Below are 17,000 nucleotides of genomic sequence, written 5' to 3'. Positions count from 1 at the left end.
TGCTGTTTGGCAGGAGGTTTGCCAGGAAGAAGCAAGTGTGTTGTGTTGAGCACAGTGTGCTTTAGCCTTATGCACGTTCTCCTAGTGGCAGCCATTATAGTACTGCATATCAAGCTCAAGACAGAGAGAGAAAGATACTGAGCTACGCTTTCCTGTAGCTTAGTGGTAAGAGCATTGCGTTAACAATGCACATAGATTGCACATACCTATGTATAAATGTATAGGATAATGCAATGTAAGTCGCTTTGCATAAAAGCGTCTGCCAAATGCATAAATGTAAAAATGTAGAAACACACGAAACACACGTTACAGACCGAGATAGACCAGTTACAGAACAGCTTCAACTCTTTGAGTCAAAAGAAACTGGAGTTGGAGAGCAGAGTCAATGATTTCACTGCCGAGAAAAGACAGACAAATAACAATTTAAACTCTTTAAGTCAGAACAAACTGGAGCTGGAGACCAGAGTCAAAGATCTCACTGCTGAGAAAGACCAGTTGCAGAGAAAATTTGACTCTTTGAATAAGAAGAAACTGGAATTGGAGACAGAACTAAGGAAGTTATGTAAACCAGGTAAAAATTAATTTTTCCATATAGTATTGCACTTTACTATCCTGATTTAAAAAAAACATTTATTTTGTTAATTAAATAGGAAATTGTAGGCTTTTCATATCCAATGAGTTGAAAAGCTGGCCTGAGAGCAGGCAGTACTGCTTGGATCATGGTGGTGATCTGGTCATTATCAACACTGAAGAGAGGCAGGTGAGTTCAATGGCATACAGAGCTTGTTCAAGAATACAAGAAACAACTGTTAAAAATCCCTTTGTACGCATACTACCCCCACCTGGTGACAGCCCGAAATACATTTACATTGACGCTGGCTAGTGTTCGATAATGTTTCAGGATTTTCTGAATGAACGCATTTTGTTTCAGTGAAGTGAACTTCAACGGATATCCCGTTAAATGTATTGGGACACCCATCCAAATTTTGAATTCAGGATTTCCAATCACTTTCATGACCACAGTTGTATAAAATCAAGCACTAGGCATGCAGACGCTTCTACACACATTTGTAAAATAATGGGTCGCTCTCAGGAGCTCAGTGAATTCAAGCATGGTACCACATTAGGTTGCCACCTGTGCAACAAGTCCATTCGAGAAATTTCCTCACTGCTAAATATTCCACGGTCATCTGTTAGTGTTATAAAAGTGTTCCAAAGTGGAAGCAATTGGGAACAACAGCAACTCGGCCACAAAGTGGTAGGCCACGTAAAATCACAGAGTGGGGTGAGCGCATACTGAGGTGCACAGTGCACAGAAGTCAATCGAGTCAATAGCTACAGACCTCCAAACTTTGTGTGGCCTTCAGATTAGCTTCAGTGCGTAGAGAGCTTCATCGAATGGGTTTCCATGGCTGAGCTGCATCCAACCCTCTATCACCAAGTGCATTGTTTTATATTTTTGCATTATTCTAAAAGTTTATCTCTTTTTTACTGTTAAATCTCTTTTTTTTTGTCTTTCTTTATTACCTTTAATTACTAAATGGTTTAGTCCAAGTAGGAGGGGCTTAGCCTTTTTTAAGAGGGCCTTTTACACTGTGCGCCTCTACACCAGACGCAATGCGATAAGATCCAGCGACAAATCATTTCTGTCCACACTAGACGTGACGCGACTGCGAGATGCGTAAAAATCAATCATAACGCACAGCCAATCAGAACAGCGTGGGGGCGGAGTCTCGCAGCAAGTGCACAGCACCAGAGAGTAATCTTGACGGCAATCGCAAGAAAATGGATAAGTAGCTAAATAATCAAATTCACAAATATTACACCATTTAAATATTATTCAAATGCATAGGCTACTGAGTTATTAAATCAATCTTTGTCAAATAATACACTTGTTTTGTCATGATCCTGGTTCTCTCCTTCTCGGTTTTCTTCCCTCTGTCTCCCTCTGCTGGTCATATTATGTCATACCTTCTCTTTCCTTACATTCTCGCGCACACACCCTTTGCCTCTTCCTCTCATTACCGTCAGCTGGCTCTCATTATCATCTCATCAACGCACCTGTTCTCTATCTTCCACGCTATATCTAGTTCTCTCTTTCCTGTCTGTATTGTCGGATTATTGTTTGATCTTCATGCAAGTTTACGACTGCTACCGTAACTTCTCTGAAGTTATTCCTAGTCCTGTCCTGTCCTGTCTTGATTGTCTGTAGAATGTCCCTATTTATCTACTGCTGTGTTTACCGCTTCTGTGCTGTATCCAGTCTTCTCCGTGGAGCATAGCAGAGGGTTCCTCATCTCACCTGTGGTCCCTACTTCGCCTATCCTATCCGACCCGCTATCCTATCCGGGTCTCCGGCTGAAATCATCCCCAGTAATCCGGACTGGTTGGGGAGAGCAGCGGAACACCGTCCAATTACCTTTTGTGAAAAGACTTTCTGTTTATTCAGCCTGAGTGGCGTTGCCTTATTTATCCATTAAAAGAGATGACCTGCTTTCGTCTCTGGACCCCTCTGTTCTCTGACATGTTTCTTCACAGTTTTAACGTTCTTGTTTCCATTTGTTTAATTTCAAGATCTGAGGTGAATTATCCATTTGTTGCTTTTACAGCTAGAAAGCTGGAGCACTAAATGATATTCAAAGTCACATTACACGCTTTTAACATGAAATAAAGCACATTAACACTGTTTTGGACTCCCAATAACATACAAAAAAGTGCCAGCAAGTGTTAAACATGTTAACAACATACTAGAAACATGCTAAAACATGCTAGCAAACATTAGCTAGGTGCTAAATAATGCTATTAATGCAATTAAATAGGAATTTGCTGTAACTCAGGCATTGGATGTTTAATCTGCCCCAAACTTCACACGGTTGAATATTCTCATGTTTAACACATTTACATGAGAATATTCAGTTATAGTAATAGCGCCAACTACTGGCAACAGGAAATGACATGTTTAACACTGTGATGCTGTACTAGCAACATATTAAATATGCCATTGAGTTATAAACATGTTAGAAACCTGTTAAAACATGCTAGCAATTTTTAGCTAAGTGCTAAAGCACGCTAATGCAATGAAAGAGGAAGTTGTTGTTACTAAAGAAGGCAATGTCCAATCTTTCCCAAACTTTACACGTTTGATAAGAGTCCTGTCCTGAACACATCTACATGACACTTTTCAGTTATAGTAATAGCGCCACCTACTGGCAACAGGAAGTGACATGTTTAACACTGTGATGCAATACTAGCAACATATTAAATATGCCATTGAGTTATATACATGTTAGAAACATGTTAAAACATGCTAGCAATTCTTAGCTAAGTGCTAAAGCATGCTAATGCAATGAAACAGGAAGTTGGTGTTACTGAAGAAGGCAATGTCCAATCTGCCCCGAACTTTACACGTTTGATAAGAGTCCTGCCCTGAACACATCTACATGACACTTTTCAGTTATAGTAATAGCGCCACCTACTGGCAACAGGAAGTGACATGTTTAACACTGTGATGCAGTACTAGCAACATATTAAATATGCCATTGAGTTATATACATGTTAGAAACATGTTAAAACATGCTAGCAATTCTTAGCTAAGTGCTAAAGCACGCTAATGCAATGAAACAGGAAGTTGGTGTTACTGAAGAAGGCAATGTCCAATCTGCCCCGAACTTCACACGTTTGATAAGAGTCCTGCCCTGAACACATCTACATGACAATTTTAAGTTAAAGTAATAGCGCCACCTACCGTCGACAGGAAGTGACACGATTTACACTGTGATGCATTACTAGCGATATATTTAATATGCTATTGAGTTCTAAACATGCTAGAAGCATGCTAAAACATGCTAGCAACACTTATCTGAGTTATAACGCATGCTAGTATCCCCATAATCAAGGACATTTTTGTAACTGACTTTGACATACTCCTCCTATTTTTACCTACTTAAATGCACATTGCCCACCGTGCTCTGTCTTCCTAAAGCCACCGGGTGGCGGTGGCACGGGTGCGAGGGCCCTTTCATCGCTGCTTGCAGCTTTAATTATTATTATTATTATTATTATTATTTTCCGTGTTTAATCGCATTTTTGAGGGCCTAAACATGCACGAAAACTCACGAAAATTTGCACACGCGTCAGAACTGGCGAAAATTGACATCTGATATGCGTTTCAGAATTGGGCGGGGTAAAATGGCTCGATAGCGCCACCTATAAAGGTTCAACGGAGTGCGCCTCCCGCTACGTTTCACGTACGTGTACGAAATTCGGTACATACATGTAATGACCCAATACCTACAAAAAAGTCTCTTGGAGCATAGCCTTAAACACAACAGGAAGTCAGCCATTTTGAACTTCCTCTCTGATTTTTGTGCAGTTTTTGACATTTTCAGGCCTCGTACTTTAACGAACTCCTCCTACAGTTTTAATCTGATCATCTTCAAATTTGGTGAGTGTAATCTTAAGGCCTTTGCGACGTTAAATTGCGAAGATCTAGAGTTTTCGTCAAAGGGCGTGTCCTCGGCGGCCTGACAAATTTTGATGTTTCGCCATGAAACAGGAAGTTGCTGTAACTCAGGCAAACAATGTCCAATCTGCCCCAAACTTCACACATTTGATAAGAGTTCTGTCCTGAACACATGACCATGCTCAAATTCAGTTACAGTCATAGCGCCACCTGCTGGCAACAGGAAGTGACATGTTTAACACTGTTTTGGACTCCTAATAACATATAAAAATTGCCAGCAAGTGCTTAACATTTTAACAACATACTAGAAACATGCTAGCCAACATTAGCTAAGTGCTAAAGCATGCTATTACTGCAATTAAATAGGAATTTGCTGTAACTCAGGCATTGAATGTCCAATCTGCCCCAAACTTCACACGTTTGATAAGCGTTCTGTCCTGAACACATGACCATGCTCAAATTCAGTTACAGTCATAGCGCCACCTGCTGGCAACAGGAAGTGACATGTTTAACACTGTTTTGGACTCCCAATAACATACAAAAAAGTGCCAGCAAGTGTTAAACATGTTAACAACATACTAGAAACATGCTAAAACATGCTAGCAAACATTAGCTAGGTGCTAAATAATGCTATTAATGCAATTAAATAGGAATTTGCTGTAACTCAGGCATTGGATGTTTAATCTGCCCCAAACTTCACACGGTTGAATATTCTCATGTTTAACACATTTACATGAGAATATTCAGTTATAGTAATAGCGCCAACTACTGGCAACAGGAAATGACATGTTTAACACTGTGATGCTGTACTAGCAACATATTAAATATGCCATTGAGTTATAAACATGTTAGAAACCTGTTAAAACATGCTAGCAATTTTTAGCTAAGTGCTAAAGCACGCTAATGCAATGAAAGAGGAAGTTGTTGTTACTAAAGAAGGCAATGTCCAATCTTTCCCAAACTTTACACGTTTGATAAGAGTCCTGTCCTGAACACATCTACATGACACTTTTCAGTTATAGTAATAGCGCCACCTACTGGCAACAGGAAGTGACATGTTTAACACTGTGATGCAATACTAGCAACATATTAAATATGCCATTGAGTTATATACATGTTAGAAACATGTTAAAACATGCTAGCAATTCTTAGCTAAGTGCTAAAGCATGCTAATGCAATGAAACAGGAAGTTGGTGTTACTGAAGAAGGCAATGTCCAATCTGCCCCGAACTTTACACGTTTGATAAGAGTCCTGCCCTGAACACATCTACATGACACTTTTCAGTTATAGTAATAGCGCCACCTACTGGCAACAGGAAGTGACATGTTTAACACTGTGATGCAGTACTAGCAACATATTAAATATGCCATTGAGTTATATACATGTTAGAAACATGTTAAAACATGCTAGCAATTCTTAGCTAAGTGCTAAAGCACGCTAATGCAATGAAACAGGAAGTTGGTGTTACTGAAGAAGGCAATGTCCAATCTGCCCCGAACTTCACACGTTTGATAAGAGTCCTGCCCTGAACACATCTACATGACAATTTTAAGTTAAAGTAATAGCGCCACCTACTGTCGACAGGAAGTGACACGTTTTACACTGTGATGCATTACTAGCGACATATTTAATATGCCATTGAGTTCTAAACATGCTAGAAACATGCTAGCAACACTTATCTGAGGTATAACGCATGCTATTATCCCCATAATCAATGACATTTTTGTAACTGACTTTGACATACTCCTATTTTTACCTACTTAAATGCACATTGCCCACCGTGCTCTGTCTTCCTAAAGCCACCGGGTGGCGGTGGCACGGGTGCGAGGGCCCTTTCATCGCTGCTTGCAGCTTTAATTATTATTATTATTATTATTTTCCGCATTTAATCGCATTTTTGAGGGCCTAAACATGCACGAAAACTCATGAAAATTTGCACACGCGTCAGAACTGGCGAAAATTGACATCTGATATGCGTTTCAGAATTGGGCGGGGTAAAATGGCTCGATAGCGCCACCTATAAAGGTTAAATGGAGTGCGCCTCCCGCTACGTTTCACGTATGTGTACGAAATTCGGTACATACATGTAATGACCCAATACCTACAAAAAAGTCTCTTGGAGCATAGCCTTAAACACAACAGGAAGTCAGCCATTTTGAACTTCCTCTCTGATTTTTGTGCAGTTTTTGCCATTTTCAGGCCTCGTACTTTAACGAACTCCTCCTACAGTTTTAATCTGATCATCTTCAAATTTGGTGAGTGTAATCTTAAGGCCTTTGCAACGTTAAATTGCGAAGATCTAGAGTTTTCGTCGAAGGGCGTGTCCTCGGCGGCCTGACAAATTTTGATGTTTCGCCATGAAACAGGAAGTTGCTGTAACTCAGGCAAACAATGTCCAATCTGCCCCAAACTTCACATGTTTGATAAGAGTTCTGTCCTGAACACATGACCATGCTCAAATTCAGTTACAGTCATAGCGCCACCTGCTGGCAACAGGAAGTGACATGTTTAACACTGTTTTGGACTCCTAATAACATACAAAAAAGTGCCAGCAAGTGTTAAACATGTTAACAACATACTAGAAACATGCTAAAACATGCTAGCAAACATTAGCTAAGTGCTAAATCATGCTATTAATGCAATTAAATAGGAATTTGCTGTAACTCAGGCATTGGATGTTCAATCTGCCCCAAACTTCACACGTTTGATAAGAGTTCTGCCCTGAACACATTTACATGAGAATATTCAGTTATAGTAATAGCGCCACCTACTGGCAACAGGAAGTGACATGTTTAACACTGTGATGCTGTACTAGCAACATATTAAATATGCCATTGAGTTATAAACATGTTAGAAACCTGTTAAAACATGCTAGCAATTCTTAGCTAAGTGTTAAAGCACGCTAATGCAATGAAAGAGGAAGTTGTTGTTACTAAAGAAGGCAATGTCCAATCTTTCCCAAACTTTACACATTTGATAAGAGTCCTGTCCTGAACACATCTACATGACACTTTTCAGTTATAGTAATAGCGCCACCTACTGGCAACAGGAAATGACATGTTTAACACTGTGATGCAGTACTAGCAACATATTAAATATGCCATTGAGTTATATACATGTTAGAAACATGTTAAAACATGCTAGCAATTCTTAGCTAAGTGCTAAAGCATGCTAATGCAATGAAACAGGAAGTTGGTGTTACTGAAGAAGGCAATGTCCAATCTGCCCCAAACTTCACACGTTTGATAAGAGTCCTGTCCTGAACACATCTACATGACACTTTTAAGTTAAAGTAATAGCGCCACCTACTGTCGACAGGAAGTGACACGTTTTACACTGTGATGCATTACTAGCGACATATTTAATATGCTATTGAGTTCTAAACATGCTAGAAGCATGCTAAAACATGCTAGCAACACTTATCTGAGTTATAACGCATGCTATTATCCCCATAATCAAGGACATTTTTGTAACTGACTTTGAGATACTCCTCCTATTTTTACCTACTTAAATGCACATTGCCCACCGTGCTCTGTCTTCCTAAAGCCACCGGGTGGCGGTGGCACGGGTGCGAGGGCCCTTTCATCGCTGCTTGCAGCTTTAATTATTATTATTATTATTATTTTCCGCATTTAATCACATTTTTGAGGTGTGATCATCTTCAAATTTGGTGAGTGTAATCTTAAGGCCTTCGGCGCCACCTGCTGGCAACAGGAAGTGACATGTTTAACACTGTTTTGGACTCCTAATAATATATAAAAAATTGCCAGCAAGTGCTTAACATGTTAACAACATACTAGAAACATGCTAAAACATGCTAGCAAACATTAGCTTAGTGCTAAAGCATGATATTACTGCAATTAAATAGGAATTTACTGTAACTCAGGCATTGGATGTTCAATTTGCCCCAAACTTCACACGTTTGATAAGAGTTCTGCCCTGAACACATTTACATGAGAATATTCAGTTATAGTAATAGCGCCACCTACTGGCAACAGGAAGTGACATGTTTAACACTGTGATGCTGTACTAGCAACATATTAAATATGCCATTGAGTTATAAACATGTTAGAAACCTGTTAAAACATGCTAGCAATTCTTAGCTAAGTGCTAAAGCACGCTAATGCAATGAAACAGGAAGTTGGTGTTACTCAAGTAGGCAATGTCCAATCTGCCCCAAACTTCACACGTTTGATAAGAGTCCTGCCCTGAACACATTTACATGAGAATATTCAGTTATAGTAATAGCGCCACCTACTGGCAACAGGAAGTGACATGTTTAACACTGTGATGCTGTACTAGCAACATATTAAATATGCCATTGAGTTATAAACATGTTAGAAACCTGTTAAAACATGCTAGCAATTCTTAGCTAAGTGCTAAAGCACGCTAATGCAATGAAACAGGAAGTTGGTGTTACTCAAGTAGGCAATGTCCAATCTGCCCCAAACTTCACACGTTTGATAAGAGTACTGCCCTGAACAATCTACATGACACTTTTCAGTTATAGTAATAGCGCCACCTACTGGCAACAGGAAGTGACATGTTTAACACTGTTTTGGACTCCTAATAACATATGAAAAAGTGCCAGCAAGTGCTAAACATGTTAACAACATACTACAAACATGCTAAAACATGCTAGCAAACATTAGCTAAGTGCTAAAGCATGTTATTACTGCAATTAAATAGGAATTTGCTGTAACTGAGGCATTGAATGTCCAATCTGCCCCAAACTTCACACGGTTGAATATTCTCATGTTTAACACATTTACATGAGAATATTCAGTTATAGTAATAGCGCCACCTACTGGCAACAGGAAGTGACACGTTTAACAGTGTGATGCAGTACTAGCAACATATTAAATATGCCATTGAGTTATAAACATGTTAGAAACCTGTTAAAACATGCTAGCAATTCTTAGCTAAGTGCTAAAGCACGCTAATGCAATGAAACAGGAAGTTGGTGTTACTGAAGAAAGCAATGTCCAATCTGCCCCAAACTTCACACGTTTGATAAGAGTCCTGCCCTGAACACATCTACATGACACTTTTCAGTTATAGTAATAGCGCCACCTACTGGCAACAGGAAGTGACATGTTTAACACTGTGATGCAGTACTAGCAACATATTAAATATGCCATTGAGTTATAAACATGTTAGAAACATGTTAAAACATGCTAGCAATTCTTAGCTAAGTGCTAAAGCACGCTAATGCAATGCAGCAGGAAGTTGTTGTTACTCAAGTAGGCAATGTCCAATCTGGCCCAAACCTCACACGTTTGATAAGAGTCCTGCCCTGAACACATTTACATGACACTTTTCAGTTATAGTAATAGCGCCACCTACTGGCAACAGGAAGTGACATGTTTAACACTGTGATGCAGTACTAGCAACATATTAAATATGCCATTGAGTTATAAACATGTTAGAAACATGTTAAAACATGCTAGCAATTCTTAGCTAAGTGCTAAAGCACGCTAATGCAATGCAGCAGGAAGTTGTTGTTACTCAAGTAGGCAATGTCCAATCTGGCCCAAACTTCACACGTTTGATAAGAGTCCTGCCCTGAACACATCTACATGACACTTTTCAGTTATAGTAATAGCACCACCTACTGGCAACAGGAAGTGACATGTTTAACACTGTGATGCAGTACTAGCAACATATTAAATATGCCATTGAGTTATAAACATGTTAGAAACATGTTAAAACATGCTAGCAATTCTTAGCTAAGTGCTAAAGCATGCTAATGCAATGAAACAGGAAGTTGGTGTTACTGAAGAAAGCAATGTCCAATCTGCCCCAAACTTCACACGTTTGATAAGAGTCCTGCCCTGAACACATCTACATGACAATTTTAAGTTAAAGTAATAGTGCCACCTACCATCGACAGGAAGTGACACGTTTTACACTGTGATGCATTACTAGCGACATATTTAATATGCCATTGAGTTCTAAACACGCTAGAAACATGCTAAAACATGCTAGCAACACTTATCTGAGTGATAACACATGCTATTATCCCCATAATAAAGGACATTTTTGTAACTGAATTTGACTTACTCCTCCTATTTTTACCTACTTAAATGCACATTGCCCACCGTGCTCTGTCTTCCTAAAGCCACCGGGTGGCGGTGGCACGGGTGCGAGGGCCCTTTCATCGCTGCTTGCAGCTTTAATTATGTTAGTAAAGTGGATTAAATATGTTTTATGCAGCTTGTAGTTCTCATTAGTTGTGTAGACCTACTTGTGTGTGAAACCTAGCCTTACTCAGTCAAAGATGATCTCTAGCTCTTGGACTTTCAGATCTTTTAGTGCTTTTTTGGGGTTTAATTCTGTTTGATGAACCACCAGGGAAAGCCAGTGCTCTGTACTCTTGGTACTTGTGTAAAGTAAAATAAAAGTGAAGTTAAATCATTTAGTTTTTCTCCCTGGTACTCGTGTCTGGGCCTCCCAGAGTTTCCCCAATACCTGGAGGAACAATACCTGTGCACTGTGTGCAGGGTTTAAGGAGCAAGACTGGCCCCATGCAGTCACCTGCCATCACTCTCTCTTCAAATAAATGCTGGACTGGCAGGACAAAGCAGCACACCACTCCTTCCTCCGGCACCATAAAAGGGCCTTAGGGCGACCCACTCTCCTCATGCAGCGAGCGACTCACTCTCCTCACGCAGCGAGCGACTCACTCTCCTCACACAGAGGGTGACCCACTCTCCTCACGCAGCGAGCGACTCACTCTCCTCACACAGAGGGTGACCCACTGTCCTCACGCAGCGAACGACTCACTCTCCTCACACAGAGGGCGACTCACTCTCCTCACACAGAGGGCGACTCACTCTCCTCACACAGAGGGCGACTCACTCTCCTCACACAGAGGGCGACTCACTCTCCTCACACAGAGGGCGACTCACTCTCCTCACACAGAGGGCGACTCACTCTCCTCACACAGAGGGCGACTCACTCTCCTCACACAGAGGGCGACTCACTCTCCTCACACAGAGGGCGACTCACTCTCCTCACACAGAGGGCGACTCACTCTCCTCACGCAGCGAGCGACTCACTCTCCTCACGCAGCGAGCGACTCACTCTCCTCACGCAGCGAGCGACTCACTCTCCTCACGCAGCGAGCGACTCACTCTCCTCACGCAGCGAGCGACTCACTCTCCTCACGCAGCGAGCGACTCACTCTCCTCACGCAGCGAGCGACTCACTCTCCTCACGCAGCGAGCGACTCACTCTCACACAGAGGGCGACTCACTCTCCTAACGCAGCGAGCGACTCACTCTCCTCACACAGAGGGTGACCCACTCTCCTCACGCAGCGAGCGACTCACTCTCCTCACGCAGCGAGCGACTCACTCTCCTCACACAGAGGGCGACTCACTCTCCTAACGCAGCGAGCGACTCACTCTCCTCACGCAGCGAGCGACCCTATCTCCTCACACAGAGGGCGACCCACTCTCCTCACGCAGCGAGCGACTCACTCTCCTCACACAGAGGGCGACCCACTCTCCTCACGCAGCGAGCGACTCACTCTCCTCACACAGAGGGCGACTCACTCTCCTAACGCAGCGAGCGACCCTATCTCCTCACACAGAGGGCGACCCACTCTCCTCACGCAGCGAGCGACTCACTCTCCTCACACAGAGGGCGACTCACTCTCCTAACGCAGCGAGCGACTCACTCTCCTCACACAGCGAGCGACTCACTCTCCTCACACAGAGGGCGACCCACTCTCCTCACACAGAGGGCGACTCACTCTCCTAACGCAGCGAGCGACTCACTCTCCTCACGCAGCGAGCGACCCACTCTCCTCACACAGAGGGCGACCCACTCTCCTCACACAGAGGGCGACTCACTCTCCTCACACAGCGAGCGACTCACTCTCTTCACGCAGCGAGCGACTCACTCTCCTCACGCAGCGAGCGACTCACTCTCACACAGAGGGCGACTCACTCTCCTAACGCAGCGAGCGACTCACTCTCCTCACACAGAGGGTGACCCACTCTCCTCACGCAGCGAGCGACTCACTCTCCTCACGCAGCGAGCGACTCACTCTCCACTCTCACTCACCCTTTTCAAATACTGTGGTGGTGCAGTAAAGTGTTTAATTTTTGTGTTGCAAATGTAAATTTATTCTGAACCAGTATAATAAAGTCGTTATTTATAATAATTGTTTTAGGAACGTACCTCCTTGCCTTACGAAATTATAATGTAAATGTATTCTGAACCAGTATAATAAAGTCGTTATTTATAATAATTGTTTTAGGAAACACGTACCTCCTTGCCGTACGAAATTATTAACATTTCTTACCCAACCTGTCTAACATTGCGTTTTGCACGTGGCATTAAAGGAGATTTTTAATTTGACCATAATCAACATGTCAGACAAGTCAAGTCAAGTCAAGAATATTTGTATAGCGCTTTTCACAGTACAGATTGTATCAAAGCAGCTTCACAGTATTAAATTAAAATAATAATAAAACGTCCATGTTTGGTAATGCTAATCAATAGTATTATTCATTGATAAATTGAATATCCCCAACTGAGCAAGCCAAAGGCAACAGTGGCAAAGAAACCGAAAAACTCCATCAGGTGACCTAATGGTGACCTAAAACTCCATCAGGTGACCTAATGGAGAAAAATAAACTTGGGAGAACCCAGGCTCAATCGGGGGCCAGTTCTCCTCTGGCGGTTATGAACTAGAGGCCGGATTTAACTGTAAGATTAAAAAATTATATGAATGCCTGGCTGAAGAGATGCGTCTTTAGTCTAGTTTTGAACTGGTACACAGCAAAATCCCCAGTGTTAAACTAACACTGCTCAGTGTTTATATGAGTCCACACTCAGAGAGTGTTAAATGAACTGAAGCAGTGTTAAAGTTAATGAGATAATTAAGTGATTAATTGAGTTATGATTTAGCACTATTGAAGACACGTTTTTTTTTCACTGGTCAATTGTGAGATTTTGGGCTATTTGTCTTCAATAACATGTCTTCTTTCAGACTTGTGGTGAAAAAAAGTCCAAAATACACATTTAGGTCTTTATTTTACTACACTTTGTCTATTTGCGTCTGTAGATTTCTCTGAAATTCAACAAAAGTTGGCGTTCTAAATCAACGCGCTACTCCGCGATCTCTCTCTGCTTCCTTTAATCTCACACGTCTGTGAAGCTCTCTCTCTTCTGTACAATGCTGTCGGATCCAAATATGGTAATTTCCTTTTAATCAGCAACCAATCGTGAAAGTATATGCACTGTAAAAAATAAAACATAGATTTTATTTATATTTAATTAATAAAAATGAGGCAACAGATTACAAGTAATATTATTAATTAAATTTAACAAATTAGAATTAAGTAATAATTAATCAAATTAATTCCTTAAATGTTAACCATTTAAAATGAGTAAAATTTACAAAATATATGTTATTGCCAACATTGAAGACACCTGATGTTAACAAGCAGAATCACTGAAGGAGAAAACCATAATTAAAGTCACCATTATGGAGATCAGTGTGTGTTTTAGTTGGGGTCTTCACCCTTATATTATTAACTTTAAGTTTTGTATGGCTGCTGTACATGAGTTTAACAGCCAGATGAACAAATAAGAACGTCTATCTGATGGTGTTGGTTGTGTTTCATAATTTCACAATCATTTGACTTGAATCAATGATCTCATGTAGAGTCCAATTTATGAGTTAAATTTATTTTATTAATTCTAGCTGCGTAATATTATTAGCCTTTTCAATGAAATCTAAATGATCAAATCAATAATAATAAAAAATATATGTGGTTTTTTTTTTAGGCGCACACAGACATCAATATTTAGCGTATGAATCTCAACAATGGTGACAATAAGCTCATTATTTACCTCTGATCATAAGCTCATTATTTATTCATGCAGCAATGCATGATGGGAGCCATGAATGAGTTTTGATTGGTGCAATCCAGAATGCACTGCAACATGCTTTATAAATGTCACCATTGTTGAGATTCACAGGCTGATTCATGATGTCTGTTTTTTATTTTTTTTGTACAATAGAAACTTTTTAGAAATTATTTGGATTACATTGTAAACGTTAATAATATTACGGTGCACAAGTCCAGTACTTCTATAGTTAATAAAGTTAACTTGAGTCACAAATTGGAGTCCATTTGAGTTCAGTGATTCAGGTCAAATGATTGTGAAATAATGAATATGTTAAAACACAACCAACAACATCAGATCACCGTTTGACATTGTTAGGCGCATCTCGTCAGTAAAGCCGGTTCCTTGATTAGTAGTAAATCACCATCACCTGCTTTCAGATGTAGCGGCATTTACTCCACCAGGGGTCCTCAACTCTGGACCGCCCACTTTCCTGCAGAGTTTAGCTCCAACCCTAATCAAACACACCTGAACAAGCTAATCAAGCTCTTAATGATTAATACAACTTACAGGTACACAACAAAATCCCCAATGTTAAATCAGCATTGCTCAGAGTACATATTGCCCCAATCTATAGAGTGTTAAAGTTAATGAGATAATTCAACGCTATCTCACGACCAATTCATACGAATTTGTACGAGTGATTAAAAGGTGTCTAATTCGTACGAATTTGTACGACCTCACTCGTACGAATTTGTACGATTTGTCTAAACCCACGTGATGGGTAGGTTTAGGGGCGGGGTCAGGGGTAGGTCATTCGTATGAATTCATACGATTTTGGCAACTCGTAAAATATGTACGGTTTAGCAAAAACGTACAAATTCGTACGAGTGAGGTCGTATGAATTGGTACGAATTAGCCACCTCGTAAAATTCGTACGAATTGCCGTGAGATCGGGCTGGATAATTATATGATTAATTTAGAGATGATTGAGCATTAGTGATGAACACCTGATGTTAACAACTCAACAAACAGCATTACCAGCTTCACTTATTACTAACCAGATTGACTTTATTTCTGTCAGACGTCTACGGAAGGTATTGTTGAGAGTTGATATTTAAGTGATCAAAAAAGTATGCTACCATTATGGTGATCAATATTTGCTTTAGTTGGTCTCGTGACCCATTTAATTTCTAAAGCAAGCTTCTTTAAGCATTTGCAATAATGTTTCATGATAGACACTTAAACTTTGCTGAACAAAAAGTTCAAAATACAAATATGCTTTCATGCTTGCCAGTCTCGAGTTATTTGTTAAAGGTCAATAGTCACAAATTTATTATTTTTAGTTATTGATTCAGGTATAGTAAATGTGTAAAAAAAAAAAAGTTATATTAAACAATTGTCAGTGCTAAAAATGCTTTAGAAAGTATACACTTAGACATCAACACTTACCATACTATCCTCAACTGTGGTGACAATAATTATCCATACTGCAGTGCATGCTGGGATTTTTGTCAAATTGTGATACCCGCCATGCATTGCAGCATGAAACTTTTTGTTTATTGTCACCATTGTTGAGATTCATATGCTGATTTTTGCTATACGTGAGTTCGGTAAAAACTGCAGAATAATATCTTGTATGCACTTAACAGTTTTAAAACTCCACACGATAAATGATGGATGCCAAACTTATTTCCCATGCTGTAGTTTCACAGGGTAGACAATGCAAACTCCTCAAATGTATTAATGACAAGACACTGATTAGGGATTTTACTTTCAATAAGTTCAGGTTCTAATGATACTATCATATTCTGATTTTACTGCTTTAATATCATTATATTCATTATTGCAGAAAAAAATTTATCATAGAGAGGGATAGGTCAAAAGCCCAACTAAAGCAAACACTGATCTCTATAATGGTGGCATTATATTTTTACCAATAAAACATCAACATTTAAACCTCTGTTAATTCTCAAAAATAACTTCTGTAGAAGCATGGCAGAAATCAAATCAATCTGGTTAGTAATAAGTGAAGCTGGTAATGCTGTTTGTGGAGTTGTTAACATCAGGTGTTCATCACTAATGCTCAATCATCTCTTAATTAATCACTTAATTATCTCATTAACTTTAACACTTTTAACACTCTGTAGAATGGGACAATATGTACTTGAGCAATGTTGATTTAACACTGGGGATTTTGTTGTGTACCTGTAACATTGTAGTAATCATGAATGCCTTGATTAGCTTGTTCAGGTGTGTTTGATTAGGGTTGGATCTAAACTCTGCAGGAAAGTGGATCTCCCGGTCCAGAGTTGAGGACCCCTTTACAACACAGAGCCGTAGCAGACATATCACCTGCGATAATGCGATATGGCTCAGCTTGTCAGTTAACTCTGTGTAGTAAATGCAGCTACATCTGAAAGCAGGTGATGGCGATTTACTACTAATCAAGGAACCGGCTTTACTGACGAGATGCGCCTAACAATGTCATGCGATATATCGCCAAGCCCTATTCTGAAGATATGTTGAGAGGGATTTGTTAATAAATCATTCCTGGCCTGATTTATGTGACATTTTAATCAATTTTTAATCGAAAATCGATTTTTTAAGGCTATGGACAGTACATTTTGATTTCCTAGGTAATGAAAGCATATATCCTGAAATCCCTCTG

The sequence above is a fragment of the Phoxinus phoxinus genome (assembly GCF_949152265.1).
Source record: "Phoxinus phoxinus genome assembly, chromosome: 6".
Lineage (NCBI taxonomy): Eukaryota > Metazoa > Chordata > Actinopteri > Cypriniformes > Leuciscidae > Phoxinus > Phoxinus phoxinus.
This window is presented reverse-complemented; position numbering follows the sequence as displayed.